The following is a 24,198-nucleotide window of genomic DNA, read 5'->3' on the forward strand; positions in this document are numbered from 1 at the left end:
CTCCGCCTGTGTCTCTGGCTCTCTCTCTCTCTCTCTCTCTCTCTCTCTCTCTCTGTGACTATCATAAATAAATAAATAAAAAATTTAATTCTAAAATTTATGTGGAACTGAATAGGATATTTGCAAAATATCTTCTCCCACTCTGTAGGTTGTCTTTGAGTTTTGTTGATGGTTTCTTTTGCTGTGCAAAAGCTTCTTATCTTGATGAAGTCCCAATAGTTCATTTTTGCTTTTGTTTCTCTTGCCTTCATGGATGAATCTTGCAAGAAGTTGCTGTAGCCAATTTAAAAAAGGGTGTTGCCTGTGTTCTCCTCTAGGATTTGATGGAATCTTGTCTCACATTAAGATCTTTCATCCATTTAGAGTTTATCTTTGTGTATGGTGCAAGAGAGTGGTCTAGTTTCATTCTTCTGCATGTGGATGTCCAATTTTCCCAGCACCATTTATTGAAGAGACTATCTTTTTTCCAGTGGATAGTCTTTCCTCCTTTGTCGAATATTAGTTGACCATAAAGTTGAAGGTCCACTTCAGGATTCTCTATTCTGTTCCATTGATCTATGTGTCTGTTTTTGTGTCAGTACCACACTGTCTTGATGACCACAGCTTTGTAGTACAACCTGAAATCTGGCATTGTGATGCCCCCAGATATGGTTTTCTTTTTTAAAATTCCGCTGGCTATTCGGGGTCTTTTCTGATTCCACACAAATCTTAAAATAATTTGTTCTAACTTTTTAACATTCCCCTGGCTACTTGGCTATTTTTAACATTCCCCTGGCTATCCACACAAATCTTGACATGATTTGTTCCAACTCTGAAGAAATCCATGGTTTTTTGATAGGGACTGCATTAAACGTGTAAATTGCCCAGAGTAACATTGACATTTTCACAATATTAATTCTTCCAATCCATGAGCATGGAATATTTTTCCATCTCTTTGGAACACAGTATTTATATAGTTTCAAGAATTACCAACTTCAAAAGAAAAAATTATATCTTGACAACAGAGAAATCTAACAGAAAGCAACTTAACCAAGTGTTCGATTTTATCAGCAATATTGGAACTACCTATCATCTAATGGCTCCTAATATGCTGCACTGAGAAAAATAAAAATCACTTTTGTTTTCTCCCTGTCTAAAATATACAATCTGAATCTAACCATGAGGTAAATTCAGATAAGCACAATCTGAGGAACAGTCTAGAAAATAATTAGGCTGTACTCCTCAAAAATGTCAGTATCTGGGGCACCTGCGTGGCTGAGTCGATTAAGTATCTGCCTTGGGCTCAGATCCTGATCGCAGAGGGTCCTGGGATAGAGCCCTGTGTCAGGCTCCCTGCTCAGCGGGGAGTTGGCTTTTCACTCTCCCTCTGCCTCTCCTCCCTACTTGTGCTCTCTCTCCAATCAATTTTTTTAAAAAATTTTTTAAACATCAATATCAAGAATGACAAAGACAGGTTGAGGAACTACTCCAGATTAAAGGAGACTGAAGAAACCTGAACTCACCATGGCTGTTTTCCACCATCCCATTTTCCAGCAGTGTCAGTAACTCAACTGTCTCACAGTGTTTCATTTAGGCAGCTTGACTTATTAACCATCATTTACATCACAACTCATTTTATGGCTACACCAACTTGGCATTTTTATATCATCTAAACAAGGAAACTGTGGCCACGCAGTAAGGACAAGAGTTTGCAATCTCTGCCCATTCCAAATGGTTGTGTTAGTTTTGGCACATGGTCAGATAATTTTTGGAAAAGGCAATAAAATGATGTATGAAGATAGAAAAAAAATTCAGTGTGATTCTGGATTGCATAGTAGACAGGAAAAACAAAAGAATAAAGGACATTATAGGGACAATTGTTAAAAATACAATATGATGTATGAATTAGGTTACACTCGTGTACCTGATTATTTAATTTCCTGACAAATATTTTACTGTATTTATGTAAGAGAATGTCGTGGTTCTTGGGAAACATACAAATTAGACTCAAATTAATCAGAAAAGCTTGCATTTATATATATCCATAGAGAGAGCATGATACAGCTAATGGGTAAAATATAAATAACTGGTGAATCTTGGTAAAAGATATGTGGTAATTCTTTGTATTCTCCTTATACTCTGTAAGTCTGAAACCATATCAAAATAAAAAGTAACACCTAACAAAAGACATAATTGAAAAACTGGAAAACTTTTTGACAAATATGACAGACAAAAGGTTACTTCCTTTAATATATAAAGAAACTGTATAAAACATTCAGAAAAAAGTAATACCCCAAAAAATTAATGGGAAAAGGTATCTATAGCTTATTTACAAGAAAAACTAATAAACTTTTAAAGGAAAAACAACAAAACTTCAAACTCACTAATAATTTAAATAGGCAAAGAAAGATGTTTTCTACCTCTTAAATCAGTTTGGTAAGTATGCCTGAAAATGGCCACTAAACCCTATTAGTGAGAGTGTTAATTCAAACCTTAAAAAAAAATCTTTCACTAAAGCAGTTCATAAATACAAATCAAAAGCCTTAAAAATATCCACACCATCTCACCCAGTGATTCTAGTACATAATACTGTCCCCAAAAGAAATCATCTGAACTGTGGATTTAAAATGTATGCCCAAAGATATTCATCAAAGGATATTTACAGTAGCAAAATTCTTTAAAGCAAGCTGTATGCTCAACAGTAGGCAAATGGCTAAGTAAATTAGAATATAACCACAAATACAATATGCAGTCACTGAAAGAAAAATGGGGACTGTTAAGCAATAAATGTTAAGAAAATAAAGTTTATAAAAACAAGCATTCATGGATGACCCAGTCTAGGTAAAAAAAAAAAAAAAATTAATGAAACAGAATAAAAATACTAATAACAAACACTGATTGTTTGAATATAGACAAGGAATGTGGACACCTGGTCCAAGTCTCAAGTTATCTATGAGATCTCTTCTTGTCCACCCTTTACCACCCGAGACAGAGCTACTACTCCTTACATGGTGGCATCATTCCAAGTTACCTCCCTCACTCTTCAGAAGAAAGGACTCAGCCTTTCTTGAAGGCATGACACCATCCCTAGTTGGACTCAACAAACATTTGCTGCTTCATATTTACAAATTCTCCTACTCTGCTTCATGTATGTTAAAAAAAAAAAAAAACTTTTAACTATCTAGCTATTAAGGTCACATCAAAGAGCACCTGGGTGGCTCATTCAATTGAGCATCTGCCTTTGGCTAGGGTCCTGGGATAGAGCCCTGCATCATGCTAAGCAGGGAGCCTGCTTCTCCCCAACCTGCTCCCCAATGTACACTCCCCCTCCTGCTCCCGCTTGTACACTCGCGCGTGCCCTCTCTCTCAAATAAATAAATAAAATATTTTTTTAAAAAAAATCACCTTGAAAATGAAATGAAAATTAAACATGGAAGTGCATCAAGAAGCAGTCTCTCTTTTTTTCTTTCAAATAAAAACATTAAAGAGAGAACAAAAAAAAAAAAAAGAGAGAGAGAGAGAGAACATCCCTAGAGCTTTGTTTCAAAACCCCAGACTCCCAAGGCAGGCTTCAGACAGCATTAAGACATCACATACCTGATGAGCATGATACCACTGTCACTATCAGCTCACTTTCATGTCAAAAAAAAAAAATGTTTTTAAGTCTAATCATTAGCTGCCACCAAAAAACACACCCATCTGTGTGTTACACTGATTAGCCATTACCCAGGGCCACACCTTATTCCAGCTCTGCCCTATTCCCCATTGATTCCACTACTCTGCCCTATTCCCCACCTTCCACTTGGCAACATTCCACCTAATTAGCTGAGCAGAGCACAGTCACAGGGAGGAAGCCATGAGCAAGACGAACAACATGGAGAAACCAGATGGAAGTAGGATGACCACAACTGTTGCAGAGGGCTGCTGGAGAAGAATCCACAAGTCAGTGGTTCTCAACCAGAGCAATTTTGCCACCCAGGGACTTTTGGAGATATTTCTGATTGCCGTTCACTGTGGGGGTACTACTGGCATCTAGTATGAAGACACCAGGGATGCTATTAAATATCCTATAATGTAAAAGATTACAACAAACAATTATCACAACAAAGAATTATCACAACAAAGAATTATCTCACAACAAAGAATTATCTGGCCCCAAATCTCAATAGTGCTAACACTTAAAAACTTGCTGTAAAATGATTTATCCACTAATCCCAACTCAGAAGTAGGATACCCAGTGGGTAAAGGAGACCTGAAGTAGTTTAGGAAATGTACATACACACACACACAACCTCCTCAACCAGATGCTAAGTCAGAGTGTGAGACAACTGTTCCTTTAGTGACCAAACTCTACCTTAGGAAGTAGGAAAAAGAGAATAATTCAATAAGTTATTTAATAAGAACACCTTCTTCCCCCAAGGGCTTGCTCCCTTACATATTCTTCTTCAAAGACTGCTTCCTAGCAGAAACTGTAAGATGATAATACTATCAAAATTGTCGCCACAGACTGGTAAACATCTCCAAAGAAGTTGGCAATGCACTCCACCATCAATGACAAATTTACCTGGTATGTCAACAAGACCAAAGAACCAAATTCACAGTTCCTAGCTTAGCTTAAAAGAAAAGGGGCAAACATTCACAGATGAGCCAAAACAAAGAAAGTAAGAGTGCTGTTCTTCCCAGATGAATCATCCAAAACTACATAAGACTTAGGAGGAGCAACATTTTCAAAACTAAGAACAAATAATACTTAGTCTCACACTTCTACCCAAAGAAAAAAACAACAGAAAACAATTTAGAATATGAATGTCATTGTTATAAATCAGTTAAAGTCTGTGAGCACTTTGCCACATGACAATATGGTTTTTCTCGATTATTTTAACAACTGTATCATGTCATGATTTCCACCTATGGGAGGCTAGAGGGTTTACAGAAGTTATCCAGCACCATCCCTGGCTGAGGCAGAAATAACTTTGATCTGACTCTGAAGCACCACTACCAGTCTGACCTTGGCCTTTGTCCTTGCAGTGTTAGGAAGCACTTAAAGTGCCCCATTTCAATGTTGGTGCAGAAGAATCTGTTAGCACATGTCCATCATGCTAAGTCAAGAGCTCTTCCCTATGATCTACAGGTGTTAGTTTGGCCCTAGGTTAGAATCAGTGAAACAAATTTAATTATCAATGTATCAGCTCTTGGTGTTTCTATAAGATTACCATGCTTTCCCTACCCAAGTCTTTTTCTTCTTTCTTCTCCAGGCTGTAAAATATGCTCTCCTCATGAACTATGTTAGGGCTAGCTCAATTATGATTCAGTGGGAGACAAAAAAACAGAATGGAAGAATCAGAAGGAATCTTAGAGATCAACTAGTTCAAATCTAAGCCCACTTTTATAAATGAGTAAAATAAGGCAAAGAGAGAGAAAGCAAGGTTGCCACTTGCCAGAGGTCAAGGTTGCTTGCCAGAGGTACTTGCTCAGGAAAACCAGAAGTGGAACTCAGGTTTCCTACCTCTTAAGCCTAATGCCCTCAGAACTATACGAATTGTAGCGTATGCTATGTAAGTAACAGAATTTACATAATTTATTTAAAGTTTTATAATTTAAAAAATAATTTTTAGTTTTAGCAAGTTAAAAAAAAAAACACTTCACATTGTCACAACCACCCTATGAAGTAATAGAATTGCTATCATCCCCACTATATGGATGGTAAACCCAGGCTCAAGTTCATACAGTAAGCACTGAAGCTGGCTCCAGGGCCCATATCCTTAACCACAATGCTACCTAGGTAAGTACTAGAACATTCTTAACATTATCTCAACTGAATTAACAAACTTAAGACTTCCAGTAATTTTTGACAATTTTAATGCTTTGATAGAATCTAATATAAAAGCTATCCTTCCTGAGAATATAGTAAAATTATTTTTAACAAATCAAGATAAATGTAAAAGATAATTGCATAAGAATTATAATTTATAAACTATAAACTTAAAGGATATATTATGCCAGTATTCCTGGCATAAAATGTCATTTTAACTTAAAAATGACGTTACGGGGACAGCTTGAGTGGCTCAGTGGGTAAGCGCCACCTCCAGCCCAGGGCGTGATCCTGGAGACCCAGGATCGAGTACCACATCTGGCTCCCTGCATGGAGACTGCTTCTCCCTCTGCCTGTGTCTCTGCCTCTTTCTGTGTGTCTCTCATGAATAAATAAATAAAATCTTTTTTAAAAATCAGGTTATGGTATTAATGTATGATTTTCTACATCAAATACCCAGAAGAAATTCACCTAAAAGCAATCTAATCTTTCTAGGAATAATAAAAAAAGAATTCATTTACAGAATGGAGCTTTTTAAGAAATCTTAGCCAAGCAGAGTTTTATACCCTTAATAATTTCTCAAAGGCCTTTCACATATTGTGTGCCATGAACAAAATAAAATAAGCTCCAAGCAAATAAAATATATAATCTGCCTAATTCATACAAATGTACTAAAACATTAATAAATATTAAAAGTATGGATTAAACACTTAAGTTTAGTTTTTGTTCCACCAAAACTCTATAAAATGACAGTAAAATGACTTTTAAAAAAAGGTTACATTTATGGGAAGATGGAGTAAATATACATTTCCCTATTTGTCCCACTAAATACAACTAAAAACTGTGGACATTATATATTAAATAAACAAAAGCTCTGAAAGGCAGAAAAGAAGGCAGACCAGCTAGGGACCTCACGATTCAAGAAACAACATGATGTTGAGTTCCCAGGGTTTTCTTTTTGCTTTATATAATTCAAACTTACAGCTGAAGAACTGGCAATTCAAAAACACCAAGGAGTATGGACTAAAAAAAAAAAAAAAGCCCCACAGAAAGCCAACTCTTTCTAACCCAACAAGTAGAAAAGGGTCAGCCCAGAAAGACAAAAAACTTTAAGACAGTGAAACTTTTAGACATCCTACTCCAGCCATACACCACAGAAAAAACTGCAGCTACACTCCTACTCAGTCCAGCAAAGACAGAGGATAAATCGGAATTCTACTCCTACCAAGATGCAACAAGGCATCCCAATATCCCCATCAGGATGGTATTAGAGAAGGCTGAGTAACTAGTGAGGACTTTCATCCCCACCACTGCTGTGTCTGGAAAAAAAAAAAAAAAACTAAAGCCTCAGCAAAGAAATATAGGATACAAAGAAGAACCAAAAGGCAACTTCAGAACTGAAAAATATAATTATCAAAATACAAAAATCAATAGATGGGCTTAATATCAGAATGGTGGGAACAGAGAAAAGAGTCAGTGAACCAGAAGAAAGAACAACAGAAACAGAACAGAAACAGAAATCTGAATGACAGAGAGAAAGCAGACTGTGGGAAAAAATAAATAGCGTCTCAGGGACCTGTGGGATTATAACTAAAGAGCTAATATTCACATCATCCCAGAGATCTGAGCTGAAAAAGCACTTGAAATAATGGCTAAAAATTCCCAAAGTTCGCAGATGTATGCACTCACAGACTCAAGATTCTGAGCCAACTCCAAACAGGATAAACTTAAAGAACTCCCTCCAAGACACTGTCATAGTCAAACTTCTGAACACTACAAAGAAAACATCTTAAAAATAGTGAGAAAGCAACAACACCTTACCTACAAGGGGAAAATCATTTCAATGACAGCAAATACTTCATCAGAAACCAGAGAAGCCAGTAAGAAGAGACACAACACCTTTCAACGACTGAAAGAAAAGAACTATGACCTCTGAACCCATATCCAACAAAAATATCCTTCAGAGAGGGAAGTCAAGACAGCTGAGATAAAAGTAAACTAAGAGAATGTGTCACTAACACATGTACTCTAAAAGAATCGAATGGCTACGTATGTTCTCTAAACAGAAAAGAAAAAGAGAAAGTTAACAAAGTATTTACAAATAGAATTCAGCAAATATAAATAGAATTATAAACCATGACCAAATGAGGCTTATTCAAAGGATGTAAGATCTGATCTATATTTTGAAATCTATAATGTTGATCTACAATGTTAAGAGGCTAATGAATGAAATCACATGTTCATATCAATTAATGCAAATAATAGCCAAATTCACACCTGTTCATGATAAAAACTCTCAGAAAAAATATGAAAAAAGAATTTCCTTAATTTGATAAAAAGCATCTACAAAAAAAAAAAAAAAAACACCTACACCTAACATGACACATAATGATGAGATCAACCATTTCCCCTCCTCCTCCCAAGACTGGGAAAAAGGCAACTCTTGTTTAATATGTTGCTGGTAGTTCTAACCAATGCAATAAGGCAAGAAAAGGAAATAAGAGGCATGCAGTTTGGAAAGTAAGAAATAAAATTGACCTATTTGCAGTTGGCATAGTTGTCTATATAAAAAAATCCCAAGGAATCTACCAAAACACTCCCAGGATAAGTGAGTTCAGCAATGTGCAGGATATGAGATAAGCATACTAACATTAGTTTACTTATATATACTAGCAATGAAAACAAGGACACAACTTAAAAATAAAACATTTATAATCATTTAAAAATGGCATACTTAAGATAAAACAAAGCTCTTTTATGCTGAAAACCACAAGATACTGGTGAAAGAAACCAGAGAATGAATGAATGAATCACTGAAGAAAGAAAGAAAGAAAGAAAGAAAGAAAGAAAGAAAGAAAGAAAGAAAGAAAGAAAGAAAGAAATACTGTGTACCTGGACTAGAGCTCAACAAAGTAAAGCTGTCTATTCTTCCCTAATTGATATACCTGTGAGAGGCACCTGGCTGGCTCAGTTGGTAGAGCATGCAACTCTTGATCTCAGGTCATGAGATTGATCCCCACGTTGGGCATGGAGCTTGCTTAATATTAAAAAAACAAAAAACTAAACATGTTAATATCATACAACCCATTAAATGCACTCCAGGACAGTTATCTCAGAGAAATGAAGTAATATGGTCACACAAAAGCCTGTGCACAAATGCTTGTAATAGCTTTATTCAACCAGATGTCCTTCAATAGGCAAATGATTAAACAAATTATGGTACATCTGGATGTACAGAATTACAGTACATCTATGGCATATACCACAGAATACTATTCAGCAACAAAAAGGGAATAAAAAGAACTATTTGGACATGGGATAATCAGAATGAATATCCAGAAAATGTTGAATTTGAAAAGCCAATCCAAAAAGGTCATAAAATGTGATTCCATTTATATAACATTCTTAAAAAGACAACAGTTTAGCAATGGGAAAACAGATTAATGATTGCCAGGGGTGAAGAAGGAGGTGAGTGTGGGGAGAAGTGGGTATAGCTATAAAAAGCACAACATGAGGAATTCTTGGGGAGACAGAAATATTCTGCATCTTGACTATAACAATGTCAGTGTCCTGGTCTTGATATTTTACTGTAGAGTTTCAAGATGTTAATTCTGAGGGATATTGAATAAAGGTTAAACAGGATCCCTCTGCAAGTTAAAGAGGATTCCTGACAACTGCATATAAACCTACAGTTATCTCAAAATGGAAAATTTAAAGAAAAAAGGTATAAATAAGAAGGCTACAAATGAGAGATGGTACCCAAGCAGACAAAAAAATTTTTTCAACATATTTTTTGAAGACAGGAAAATATGGAAATAAAAATTTAGCAAGGTAAATAGGGCCACAATGTAAAATACATGAAATGATGGATAAAGATACAAAACAAATTAATTTCCCTATAAAACACTAATGGGCTCAGGCTTCAAGTTATAAGTGGGAACAAGCTACAGGCTAAAAAACAGAGATATAATAAAAGTCTAAAAATAAAACAATTGGTTCCCTGACCACCTCCCCAACCAAAACTGCTACCAAAAGCAGGGTGCTGTCATAACAAAAACCTAAATAAGTTGTATTTATTTAGTTATCACTTTGTCGGCAATGAGGAACTTCATATTAGAGAATGAAAAGATGATGATCCATGTTATACAAAGGAAAATATTTAGAAACTCTGCTGATGGCTCTAACTCAGAATACAAACCACACACCTGATAAACTTTAAGCCCTATGGGGGGAAAAGTAGAAAACTTTAAAACTATAGTGTGTGTTGGTTACTACTGGTTATTTCTAGCAGGGTATTACAGGAAAAAATGAGCTCAGAGAAAATCAGATTGCAGTGTTATATAGATGGCTTCCACTGAAACAAGATAGAAGAGTGGAAGCAAAAAAGCAGAAAAATAAAGTAGATTTGAGAACTATGTCCCAAAAATTAACTTGGTTATTGGCACTGTGATTGATTGGAAGCCAATGGGTAATAAGTCCGCTAAGTTTCTAAGGGAAATATACTGGCAGAAAAACTACAAGGCCAGATTTAGAAGGTCTGACTGTTCAAGACCTAAAAGCCATCTCTGGGAGTCCAACCTTCTAAAGACCAACTTCACCATACCCAAGGAGGCCGTGCTCAGAACATAAAATGTGGATGTGGGATGTGGCCAAATAAGAGAATGGGGGAGGGGGAAACCTCCTAAAGGATGGTCCCTGGGGCAATGAAGCAAAAAAGAACATGAGAGTTTCTCTCAAGGAACAAAAATTAGAGTCTAATTAAGAAACATCCTTTCCTTCCAGGGATGGAAACCTTCCTTTATAATGTCTGCCCATAAACAAAGAACTGTTACAGAAGAGTGACTACTGTCTCTATATGTTTCACCTTCCAGTGGAATTGTTTACTAATCATGTTGTATTCTTACTATAATACTTTTTTGGGGGGAGGAGGGGGATAGGGAGAAATATGTCTTCTTCACTCACTTGAACAAGAAAGGCTGATATGGACCTGACAGGCATCACTTAAAGATCCTGTACTTTGAACTGAAGGCAATGACTGGCTGGATAGGGGATTAGTGTGCTCTATGTGTGGGGAAAAAAAAATTAAACAGTTTGGGGACCAGAATGACTAACTGAAACAGAGACAACCCTATTCATCTACTTACATAGTTTCTTGTTCCCAGGCAAGCCAGAGACTACATTTCCAGTCTCTTGCAATTATTTGAGAGGCCTGTTGACAGATTCCCAGCCAATATAATATAAGGACAGTAATATTTGTCCACTTCTAGGCCCTTAAAAACATTCACTGAAAAAAAAAAATTCACTGAGATCCTCCATCCAGCAGTCTCTTCAACCTTCATCTTGGAGGCAGATGGCATAGTTATAGATAAAGGAGTTACATTCACTTTGTGTTAGATTACGCATGACAATATTTTGTTTTTGCTGTTACCACGGTATAGCACAGCACCAGGCTCTCAAAATTTTTGGTGCATACAAATCATCTTGTTCTGATGTAGCAGATCTGGGATGCAGCCTGAGATTCTACTTTTCTAACAAGCTCCAAGATAATACTAATGTGGCTGGTTTATGGAATACACTTTGAGGAGCAAGAGCTTAAATTACCAAGACTAATACGCAAGGAGAGAATAGACGATTCTCTGGGGAAACTAGCCAGGATAAAGGTCTCCCACATAGTGACTGAGCAGTGAGCCTAGAGAATTCAGGCTCACATTAAAGCAGGATGATGGAAGGCTCTAGGAAGAAAGACCTCCAGAAAATTATAGAGATTGATAGAAAAGATACTATAGATGATATAAGAGAGCATCTAGTAAAAAAATTTTAAGAATATGTGTATGAAAAGTTACGTCACTTAAAAAAATGAGGTAACTGGGCAGCCCCGTGGCCCAGCGGTTTAGTGCCGCCTTCAGCCTGGGGTGTGATCCTGGAGACCCAGGATCGAGTCCCACGTCGGGCTCCCTGCATGGAGCCTGCTTCTCCCTCTGCCTGTATCTCTGCCATTCTCTCTCTGTCATGAATAAATAAATAAAATCTTTAAAAAAAACACAAGGTAACTTTAAAAATATACATTAGACCATCAAAAGATGAATGGATAAAGAAGATGTGGTTTATGTATACAATGGAATATTACTCAGCCATTAGAAATGACAAATACCCACCAATTGCTTCGACATGGATGGAACTGGAGGGTATTATGCTGAGTGAAATAAGTCAATCGGAGAAGGACAAACATTATATGGTCTCATTCATTTGGGGAATATAAATAATAGTGAAAGGGAATAGAGGGGAAGGGAGAAGAAATGGGTAGGAAATATCAGAAAGGGAGACAGAACATGGAAGACTCCTAACTCTGGGAAACGAACTAGGGGTGGTGGAAGGGGAGGAGGGCGGGGGTGGGGGTGACTGAGTGGCGGGCACTGAGGGGGGCACTTGATGGGATGAGCACTGGGTGTTATTCTGTATGTTGGCAAATTGAACACCAATAAAAAATAAATTTATTATTTAAAAAAAATTAGAAAAAAGTAGTCACACACTACTACTTGGCTCTGTAGAACAATTAAGTTCAAGTGGTCACTGACTACTATTTCAGTTAAAATAGAGCTATAATCACAGCTGGAATGAAGTAAAGGTAAGTGAGGAATTTAAGATGCCCATATCCACATAACACGAAAGGAATGCATAATCTAAAACTGGTAAATCAATAATATGTATAAGCATTAAGTTTAGAACTATGGAGGTAAACTACCATAGAAATAAGAAAACAGAAGTTGCCTCTGTGTTCATTATAAACCCTTTGTGTTCATTATTTTTAAACACTATCCAAATATTTTGATGAAAACTTAAACATTAATTTTAAAATACAGAAAAATATAGAGATTGGTAACATAATATGGGCAAGGGAATGGAAAAAAACAGTATCTACACATTAGGGGAAGTATAGATTGAAATAAACATTTGGGCAACAATTGCCACTATACAATTTAAATCTCATCTGACCAGACAATTCCACTTTTAGGACTCTATACTGTACTAATACTTCACGAATGTTCAGAAACATACATATGAAAACAGGCACTTCAACACTGTTATAAATGAGAAAAATCAAGGGTGCCTGGGTAGCTTAGTCGGTTAAGCATCCAATTCTTGATCTCAGGGTCATGAGTTCAAGCCCCATATTGGATGCAGAGATTACCAAAAATAATAAATAAACTTCAAAAAAAGTTCACATAACCACTGCTAATAACAGAAAAAAATTAACAATCCAATCATTCACCAAGAGTACAAAGATCGAATTATGGAATATTCATATAATGTAATGCAACACAACAGTGATGTATCCATGAACTACAGCCACCTACAGAAATATGGGTCAGTCTCAAGTCTCATATTATGTGGGATACAAAAGCAAGTGATCAAAGTATCCACACACTGTGATTCTAGTTACTAAGTTCAACATTGTGAAGACTGAAAGAACATAGCTTAAAGAGGCAAATATGATAAAACTATGAAAAATAACAAGGAAATAACAAACATAAATTTAGGGCATTAGTTATGTCTGTGGGGAGGTAAAAAGATGGGGTGAGATGGGGACCAGGGGCACTAAAGATAATGTAAGGTTTTGTTCCCAATTCGTGGTGATTACAGACTAATAGCATTTAAGTTCTAGACATATTTCATAATTATTATAATGCTTATTCAATATCTAAAATATGAAAACATCTAGAAATAAAACTTCCAGGTAACAAATTTTTTTTCCTTTTGTCAAGACATGTTCATGAGAAAAATAATTCAAATAATATATGAAAGTCCAATCATTTTTTTAAAAAAAAATCACCTAAAATCCCACCATCTAGACACAATCAGTAACAATTTACTGACTATCCTTCTGGACGTTATTCATGTTAGTATACATACATTTAAAATTTTTACATAAAATTACAACACATATGCGCTTATTGTATAAATGCTATTTACACACTTGCTTTTTATAATTAGCTGTACTGAGTCCACAATTTACATAAAATACACTCATTTTAAGTGTAATATTGGAAAAGTTTTGACAAAAGTAAATGCAGTATAACCACTAACCACTTAAAATTCAGACAGAACATTTCTATCACTGCAAATAATTTCCTCTTGCTCCTCTGCAGTCAATTCCTCCCACTCCCACTTAGGTAATTACTAATCTGCTTTATTATAGATTAGTTTTGTTGGTTCTAAGATAAATCGAATGGAATTATACAGTATGTACTCTTCTGTGTCTGTTTTCTTTTGCTCAGCAAAATGTTTTTCAATTTCATGCCATGATATTATAGTAGTTCCCTTTACTATGGAATACTGTTCCTTGTGTAATTATTGATAAACATTTGGACTATTCCAGTTTTGATCTCTGAACATTGGGGTCTAAGTCATTTGTGATGTCACATTTTATTTTATAACCAGGAGAAGAATTGCTAGGTCATCCCATAAATGTATAAGTTAACAGGAAACTGCCACACTGTTTTCCAAAGTGCCTGTATCTTTATACACTCTTACTAGTAATTCATGTATGTTCTGGTCACTCTATACCTTCACCAACCCTTGGTATCATCAATCTCTTCAATTGTAACCATTCTCATAAGCAAAGAGTTGTTTATAATTTTGATTTGCATTTCCCTAAATGACTGAACATATTGAGAACTTTAAATATGCCTATTGTGAATTTAAGTATCTTCTTTTGTGACATCTCTGCCCAAATCTTTTTTTTTTTAAGATTTTATTTATTCATGAGAGACACAGAGAGAGAGAGAGAGAGAGAGAGAGAGAGAGAGAGGCAGAGACACAGGCAGAGGGAGAAGCAGGCTCCATACTGGGAGCCCGACGTGGGACTTGATCCTGGGTCTCCAGGATCACGTCCTGGGCTGAAGGCGGTGCTAAACCGCTGAGCCACCTGGGCTGCCCTCTGCCCAAATCTTTTACCAATTTTATAATTTGGATTGTCTGCCTTATTAATGGTTTATAGAGGTTCTTCATATATACTGGATAAAAGTCCTATGCCAGATATATGAATTGCAAATATTTGCTCCCATTCTCTAGCATATCTTTTATTTTCCTTAGCAATGTCTTTTAAAGATTTTTTTATTTACTTATGATAGACATAGAGAGAAAGAGAGAGAGAGAGAGGGGCGGAGACACAGGAGGAGGGAGAAGCAGGCTCCATGCCTGGAACCCGACGCGGGACTCGATCCTGGGACTCCAGGATCGCGCCCTGGGCCAAAGGCAGGCGCCAAACTGCTGAGCCACCCAGGGATCTCCCTTAGCAGTGTCTTTTAAAGTGCAGAAGTTTTTAACTTTTATTAGGTCTGATTTAACATTTAAAAATTTTTATAGGGGCACTTGGGTGGCTCAGTGGTTGAGCATCTGCCTTTGGCTCAGGTCGTGATCCTGGGATCGAGTCCCACATCAAGCTCCTTCTCCCTCTGCCTATGTCTCTGCCTCTCTCTGTGTGTCTCTAATGAATAAACAAATAAAATCTTTAAAAATAATAAAATAAAAATTTTTATAATTACTGCTTTTTGTATCATTCATAAGACTCAATGTTTTCTCCCTCAGACTAGGAATAAAACATGAGAGTCTGCTTACCACTTCTATCATAATGTTGGATTTGAGGTCCTAGCAAATGTAATAAGCCAAAGAAAAGAAATGAAAAAGGAAAGAAAGAAGGCAGGCAAGAAGGGACAAAGAAATGGCATACGGATTGGAAAGGAAGAAGTAAAACTGTCTTTATTCAGTGACTGCATATATAGAAAATTCTTAAAAAATAACCAAAAGACTACTAGAAATAGTATGTGAATTTATAAAGGCTGCCAAATACAAAGGTAATATACCAACAAAACCAACTGTACTTCTGTATATTAGCAATGAACAAGTGGAAAATTATTTTTAATCCCATTTACATTACAATCCCATAACATCAAAAAATATAAAACATTAAGATACAAACTTGACAAAATATGTATATGACATGTACGCTACAAAATTAAAAATAGTTCTTTGAAACAAATCTTTGAAAATAAAGAACAAAGGTAGAGGATTTATACTAACTGATTTCAAACCACACATAAAGCTACAGTAAGAAAGGCAGTACAGTACTGATAAAAGGACAGAACTTAATAGAATAGTGAGTCCAGAAACAGATCCACATATATATCACCAGTTGATTTCCAACATAAAATGGCAAGATAATACAATGGGCAAAAAGCACACATAAAAGACAAGAAATTTAATAGGAAAAGGATAATCTTTTCAACAAATGATAACAAAGTAACCATGTATTCATAAAGGAACCTAGATTCCTACCTCCTACAACATATGCTATTAACCCCTAAAAATAGGTCATAGACCTAAATATAAGACATTTAGAAGGAAACTTCTAAAAAAAAAAATAGAAGGAAACTTCTATGGCCTGATTTCCTTGATATAACAATATTTCCAATAACTTTGTATATTAATAAATATACATCTTTTACATTTTTTAAAAGAAGAAAAATAAAGGACAAAGAGAATCTTTAAAACTTTTTTAAACATGTCTTCATTTTTAAAATCAAATATCCTCCCTTCCACCAATGACTTTTTCAAGTGTACAATTCACAGAATTGTGCAACCACCACACAATCAATTTTAGGACGTTCACCATCCTAAAAAAAAAAACAAAAACCCATTACTCATTATCAATTCTCCCGTCTACCCACAGCCCAATTCCCAGCACTAGGCAATCACTTGATCTATTTTCTGACTCTATAGATTTGTATATTCTAGACATTCTGTGTAAACATAACCATATAATACGTGGCCTTCTGTGACTTTTATCATTTAGTATCACCCTTTAAAGGTTCATCTATGTGTGTAGCATGAATCTGTACTTCATACTTTATGGCTGAGTAATATTCTACTGTATATATATAAACCACATTTTATTTATATCCATTTGCCAACCTGTATACATTTAAGTTGTTTTTACCTTTGGGCTATTATGAATACTGATGCTGTGAACATCTGCATATAAGTTGTTGTGAATATACATTTTAATTTTTCTTTGGGTATAAACCTGGGAATTGCTGTGTCATTTGCTATCCTTATGTTCAGCTATTTGAGGAAGTACCAGACTGTTTCCCAAAGCAGCTGCATCACTTTACATTCTCAATAATAGTGTATGAAGATTCCAATTTCTCCACTATCTGCAACAGTTGTGATTATCTGTCTTTTGATTATAGCCATCCCTGTGGGTATGACATGGTATTTCACTGCAGTACTGATTTACATTTCCCTGGTGGCTAATGAGATCAAGCTTCTTTTCAGGTGTTTACTGGCCACTCATATGTCTTGTCTGAAGAAACGTCTATTCAAATCCTTTGTTTTTAAAATAAGGGTTTTTTTTTTTTTTGTTGAGGTGTAAGACTTCTTTACATACTCTGGATACTTGACTTTCATTAGTAGATATGATTTGCTCATATCAAACAACAAAGAGAGCATGTAGACAGGATATCAACAGAAATTCTTAAACACTGAGGGGAGGCAACCAAAACAGCACTACAATGTAAGGTAACTTGCAATATTTAGAAAATTACAGATGCCCATAACCTACAAGCACCAACTCCAATCCTAGGTGTTTACCTCAGAGAAATCCTTACACTTGGTAAAAACTAACGTGGGTGGACCTTGTGGGGGGAGGGAAAACATGAATGAAATGTAGTAACCTAAGTGGAAAAGTCATAGAAAAAAAATCTGCATAGTATCATGCCATTTACAGAAAGTTCAAAAACATACAAAAGTAAACCGTTTGGGGTGGGGGGAGTGTACACACTAAAATAAGTTCATGAAGAAAAGCAAAGAAATGCTAGAATTCAGTAAGGTAGTTACTTCTGAAGGGAAGGAAGGGGGTGTCTAGTCAGGAAGGGGCACAAAGATTTCAATGGTGTGATAATATTCTGGTTTTTGAGCTTTATATATGCAAATAATACATTTTTGCGTGTGTGATATATTTCATAAACAAATTTTTCAGGGAGCTACACTGATATATAAAGATCTCTGTAATCCCAATATACTTAATGCAAATGAGTATCATAGTGAACCCAAAACTACATATAAACAATATTATCCATTATTTTTAACCCAACAAAGTGTATGCTTTGTAAAACTGAGAAGATGGATTCCCTGCCTTTTCCTGCTTCTCTCTTTCTATAAGCCTGTCTTCTCAACCATGGTTTATTTTTATTTTTTTTTAAATTTTTTTTTATTTATTTATGATAGTCACACACACAGAGAGACAGAGAGAGAGAGAGAGAGGCAGTGACATAGGCAGAGGGAGAAGCAGGCTCCATGCACCGGGAGCCCGACGTGGGACTCGAATCCGGGGTCTCCAGGATTGCGCCCTGGGCCAAAGTCAGGCGCTAAACCGCTGCACCACCCAGGGATCCCCATGATCTGGTTTAACTACTACCTCCTCTAGGAGGTTCTGACACTCAAGCTATCAACTTGATGGGCTCTTATCCTCCTCTCAATTTCCACTGTATTTGTATTACCTCAAGGCCCTCATCACATTATGCCTAGAATGCATGTGATTTAACTCCTCTGTCAAAGATAAGTACCTGAAGGTCTAGAATACTGATTCTATCAGCCTGACTCATAGAAGGCTCTCAGTTTTTGTTGACTATTGAATAAATAAATTTGAAAATTCAGGAGTTTCAGAGAGAAGTGAGTAAAGATTTGGCCTGGGTTTTCTTTAAAACTCTCAAAACCTGAGGAATTAAATAATTATACACCTTGAAAAAGAATTTCAACATTGAAACTCTTCAAGACAGAGCAAATACAAGATTAACAATAGTTGGTTAAAATATAAAATGTAAAATGTTGGGATGCCTGGGTGGCTCAGCAGTTGAGCATCTGCCTTCGGCTCAGGGTGTGATCCAGGGTCTGGGGATCAAGTCTCACATCAGGCTCCCTGTGAGGAGCCTGCTTCTCCCTCTGCCTGTGTCTCTGCCTCTCTCAGTGTCTCTCATGAATAAATAAATAAAATCTTAAATATATATATATATGTGCGCATATATATATAATGTTTATAGAGCATACACTGATTATTTTCCATGTCCACAGGCGGCCAAATCAAAGGCATAATAACTTCCAGAAAGATTATTCACCACCAGTACAGTCCACTGCCTTAGAACATGTCTTGAAGTCAGTCATATAACTGGAGGACAGGTAGAGTTGTATCTTTCATAGAAAAAAAAAAAATAGTACATGCCATTTCATGTCCCAAACTTGTTACCTTTAGAAATTTTAGCAACTTTTTTTTTTTTTTTTTGCTTTCAGATATTTAAACTGTTTACCAGGGCACTTTGGTGGCAGAGATTGTTGAGCATCCAACTTTTGGTCTCAGCTCAGGTTCTGATCTCAGGATCATGAGATGAAGCCCCAAGTCAGGCTCCACGCTCAACTGGAGTCTGCTTAAATCTCTTTCTCTCCCTCTCCTCTGCTACTCCTTACTCCTGTGCTTGCTCAAGCTCTCTCCCTCTCTAAAATAAATAAATAAATATTTTAAAAAATTTTTTATTAAAAATATAAATTGTTTACCACCAAGAGTATGAACCTAAACATTATGTGCTTATTGCAGAAAAAGAACTGCTTCATGGGGGGACAAGTGAAACAGAGCTGTTCAAGAGCTAGCCACTATGGCTAATAATAAACAGGGAGTCATAACTGGTTGAACCAATCCATTCCTGTGTATGCATCTGTAATTTCTTCCTGGAGCTAATTTAAAGGAGACAAAAACAGTGAAAGGGAACAAATAGGAAAGGAGAAAAAATGAGTGAGAAATATCAGAAAGGGAGACAAACATGAGAGACTCCTAACTCTGGCAAACAAACAAGGGGTGGTGGAAATGGAGGTGGGCGGGGGGGGGGGGGCAGGGTGGGGGGGTGACTGAGTGACGGACACTGAGGGGGGCACTTGATGGGATGAGCACTGGGTGTTATGCTATATGTTGGCAAATTGAACTCCAATAAATAAATAAATAAACAAACAAATAAATAAAATAAAGGAGACAAAAATGTTGAAGGTTTGCCAGATTTAGCAAATAAAAATACAGTAAGCCCAGTTAAACTTAAATTTCAGATAAACAATGAATTTTTTTTTAGTAATGCATGCCTTATGCAATAATTATACTAAAAACTTTTTCACGGTTAATCTGAAATTCAAATTTCAACTAGGTTATCTGTATTTTATCTTGCAACTGTAACTAAAGCCAAAAAAAAAAAAAAAAGGAGCAGTAATCAATTCAATTTCCTCACTTTGTAGCCGAAACTAAGACCTAAAGAAAGAAGTGACTTACCTAAACCCGCATCAAAGATTAAGGAAGTGAGTTTACTTTGAAAACAAAAAACATATTTCACTAGGTCTCCTTGGGTTCCATTCATAGTCCATTCAACCTCCAATTCTGAGTCCTCTCACAGAAGCACCAAAGTGGACAAGCTTTAAAAGGCTACAGTTTTTCTCTTTCAATATCAAACTTCAGATTTCAGTAAATCCTTTCTTCGAGAACAACTAACCAGAAAACTAAGCATTTCTCTTCACTTAAAAAATCATCCTGATAATTTTTGGTCTACAGACTACTACTTCATATTGTTTATACGTTCACTCACTATATGAAACAGGACCTCTTTTTCTCCTAAAACCCAGTTCTCTCAAAATCCAGGGTTTCAAAATTTGTAATTTGTTCAAATCATTCCATGACTGTTAGTAAAGACTTTAGGTCATGTATTCTCTCAACTTTTATATTTTTTCCGAAGAAATGTCCTAGTCCATTCAGTTGGGTCTAAATAAAAGTCCTGCAAAAAGTCTTCCACTCCCATTCTATACTTGAGCAACTAGGCCAGCAATGAGCATCAGGTCCAACTATTATAAATATACACTTACTTTCCCTGGGCCTGGAGTGCAAGAAATGAAAAGATGGAAAGAGAAAGGTCCATTGGAAATTTGGGGCCTTTTCCAAGTCTATGTGCAGAATATACTAATTGTCTCTCTAATTGCATGACACACGGTCAAACAAAATTGAAGGAAAAATAATGGAAAACTCCATATAGGCAAAAGACTCCTCTTCCAGACCCTGTCAAATTAACAAACACAGAACCCTTCCTCAGCAGCATACCAGTGCTTCTCAACCTGTGATCCCTGGAGGCCTTCAGAAGTATTGCAGTGGAACAGGAAGACAGTAAAGCAGACAAAGGTTTCGATTTTATCTTTTTTTTTTTTTTTAAGATTTTATTTCTTTATTTGAGAGCGAGCGAGAGAGCACAAGCAGGGGGAGGGGCAGAGAGAGGGAGCCGCGGCCTCCCCGCTGAGCAGGGAGTCGATGTGGGAGCTCCATCCTCGGATCCTGGGATCATAACTGAGCCGAAGGCAGGCACTTAACCCACTGAGCCACACGGGCACACGACCCCCCCCCCCCCCCGCCCTCCTTTCCTTAACTGAGGCTTCCAGAGAGGTTCTAAGAAAGGTTGTGTTGCGTCAGAAAAGCCTGGGGAAAAAGGCAGCAACATAAACCATAACGACCTAGCATATAATACGTTTTCTACTAAAAACTTTACCCAGGTGAACATGAATCCAAACCGTGTCAGATGAAAAATCTAAAGACAAGCAGGAACTTAGCAATTAAAAGACAAATATCTACCTAAGCTTTCCCTGTGGCAGCTTCCAAAGTACGCAGGTTAAGCAGGTTTCCCTCGAGATCACACACGTCAGGGGTGGAAGGTCCTCAGAGATCCCCTAGTCCAGACGTTCAGTACAGATGTGGAAACTCAGGCTGGCGCGAGGCTGACTTGCTCAAGGTCTCACAGCCCTCAGAGGCCGGACTTCACCGGGACTCCGGGCTGGCAGCCCGAGGCCTTCAGCTCCCGACGGATCGTGCGGCCCCTGGCTTGGCCGGGCCCCAGGGGCAGCCTCGAGCAGCCGAGGCGGAAGAGCCCACGGCCCAGGGTCGCCGCCGCCTACCGGCCGGCTCCACACCAGGGCGGGGACCCAGGGCGCTACACAGCCCTGGCCTCGGCGGCCGCCCCGCCCAACCCACCTGTCGCGGACTGCACAGCGGCAGCCACACCCCCTGCCGGGGCCGGGGGGCTCAGCCGGCCTAGTCTGCCGCGGGCAGCGGCGACCGCACGCGGCGCGACCTACGCCGGTCCCGAGGCCGCAGGAGTTACCTCAGGTGGGCGCTGAGCTCCCGGATGGGCCGACCCGGCCCGCCCGAAGCATGCCGGACACCAGGATGCCGCAGGGCCGCAGCTCCGCCGCCACCCGGGCCTGTTTACACCCCTGGGCGGGAGGACGCGCCGTCTCCTCACGTGACACGTGCGTCACGTGTCCGCCCGGGGGCGGGCGAGGGGCGTTGTGCTGTTGCCTGGCAACGACGGCGCGAGGGGCGGGCCGCGGCGGTCGGAGCGAGAGCCGGCGCGCCCTGCGGGTCTGCGAGCGGAAGCGGGCGCCTCCCACCGCTCCCCTCTCCTCCCTTTGTGACCCCCGGGCCTTGACCGCTTGTATTGTTAGCGCTTTGCAAGGACGAGGGAATTCGGTCAAGTATTCTGACGTTAAACTTGGAGGAAAAAGTGGAAAGAATTCCTTACCTAACGCTGGCAAAGGCAAAGCGTTTGTTTACCTTAAGGACCCTGTGTTTGCTTTCGCTCTCAGGAGCCCAAGGCTATTCTACAGCCTATCCTATTATAGAATGATGTGAGGAAGGCTTATGGAGCTTCCAACTTTTTTTTTAATTTTTATTTATTTATGATAGTCACAGAGAGAGAGAGAGAGAGAGGCAGAGACACAGGCAGAGGGAGAAGCAGGCTCCATGCCAGGAGCCTGACACAGGACTCGATCCCGGGTCTCCAGGATCGCGCCCTGGGCCAAAGGCAGGCGCCGAACCGCTGCGCCACCCAGGGATCCCAACTTCCAACTTTTAAATCATATTTTTTTTTATAATTTTCATAAGAACTAGTCCTTGTATATGTAAATACAGATACATCTAAATAAGTGTGTGATTCAGCATTCACCTTTTGTCCACACCAAACTTTCATGATTATAGCTGATACTTGTTTTTAGCAATTTCTACCAAATCTTTTTCCTACATCAGACTTTACAGAAGTTTCAGCCACTGCCAATTTCTCCCATAATATTCATGACAAATTTCATAAAAGACTAATAATTTGTACTATTTCTTAGTAAATTCATGAGTGAATTGTGAGCAACTACCTTCAAATAGTACAGAATTGTTCTGTTGCCCAGAAGTGATCTACTGCATAATTAATTCCTCCACACAATCCTGATCACTTTGCATACATGGCTAAGAGCAAATTGACAGGGTCAAGAGTGTGCTCAAAATACCCTTCAGGTCAGTGCAAGGTCAAGCATCCTCTACATTAACACATCTAAAATGCAACATTACAAAAAGGAGAAAACACAGTCATGAATTTTCTCCATACTCATCTTTTCCTACGGAAAATAGGTTACAAGGCCAGTTGCCACAACCTGCTTGACTTTTTCTGCTGCTTCTGGCAGCAGAAGTTCCATGAAAGGAGAAATAATATCTTTCACTGATATACCTTATGCCTACGCCATGCCTGAGAAGCAAAAACAGTTGGCTCATCTGTGGCTTATGAATCCCTAAGACGTGGCAAAGACCCCTCACACATCCAGAGGGATCTGTAAGTTAGGGAGTACTCATGGAGACAATGCTAGGATGAATCATTTCTCTGTAGGCCATTTCTATGTAGGCAGTTTACTTAAACCTTTCTGAACCTCTTCATCTACCTAAAAGAAAGTATCTACTGAATAGTTATGAAGTGAAATAATGCTAGCACTTTAAGTGCTCGATGTTAACCATATTTGACCTTTGGCAAGAGAGTACTGATATAGAAGGTCAGAGTCCTGAGGAAAAGGCAACCGACAATTTCAAAGTGTTCAGGTCCTGGGCCTGGATTATCAGCCACCTGGACTGGAGTTGAGCATTGCCAGCAAGGAAACAAAGAAATTTTGCATTTAGAATGGAAGACTACCAATAAGAGAATTGCTAATGGGTGACCTGGTCTTCACTTCAAAGGGAACATCGGCCTTATGGCAGCAAGTCAAATTCCACATCCTATTTGTGGTGATGGGGACTCCTCATATACTATCTGTCCACTGCTTCAGCCCACATAGAAAAATTGCCTACCCTCTCCTAGAGTTTGTGGGAAAGAAGTCACCACCAAATGGCTGAACGTATCTAGTTTGTCAGTTAGGGTTTCATTGCAAACAAAATGCACTGGTAGGCAGGATAAGATGTACTATCCTCATATATGACTCCAAACAGCATATTATCTAACGCAGTGGGTGTATACCAGGGATCTCGAACT

General features: G+C 38.1%; 1 protein-coding gene across 6 annotated transcripts in view; it reads right to left on the minus strand.

The window, feature by feature from the left end:
* MARCHF8 (membrane associated ring-CH-type finger 8) overlaps positions 1-22,149 on the minus strand; it is a 198,847-nt gene extending 176,698 nt beyond the window's left edge. For 3 of the 6 annotated variants that reach the window (XM_041742523.1, XM_041742521.1, XM_041742524.1), the window contains exon 1: positions 21,492-22,131. The gene's annotated coding sequence lies outside the window, so the exon portion shown is untranslated. Of the gene's footprint in view, positions 1-21,491 lie in introns of all 6 variants that reach the window. The other 3 variants (XM_041742519.1, XM_041742518.1, XM_041742520.1) reach the window with 3 other exon arrangements.
* Between the last annotated feature and the right edge of the window lie 2,049 nt (positions 22,150-24,198).

This window comes from Vulpes lagopus, chromosome 2 (genome assembly GCF_018345385.1).
Source record: "Vulpes lagopus strain Blue_001 chromosome 2, ASM1834538v1, whole genome shotgun sequence".
In the NCBI taxonomy this organism is placed as follows: Eukaryota; Metazoa; Chordata; class Mammalia; order Carnivora; family Canidae; genus Vulpes; species Vulpes lagopus.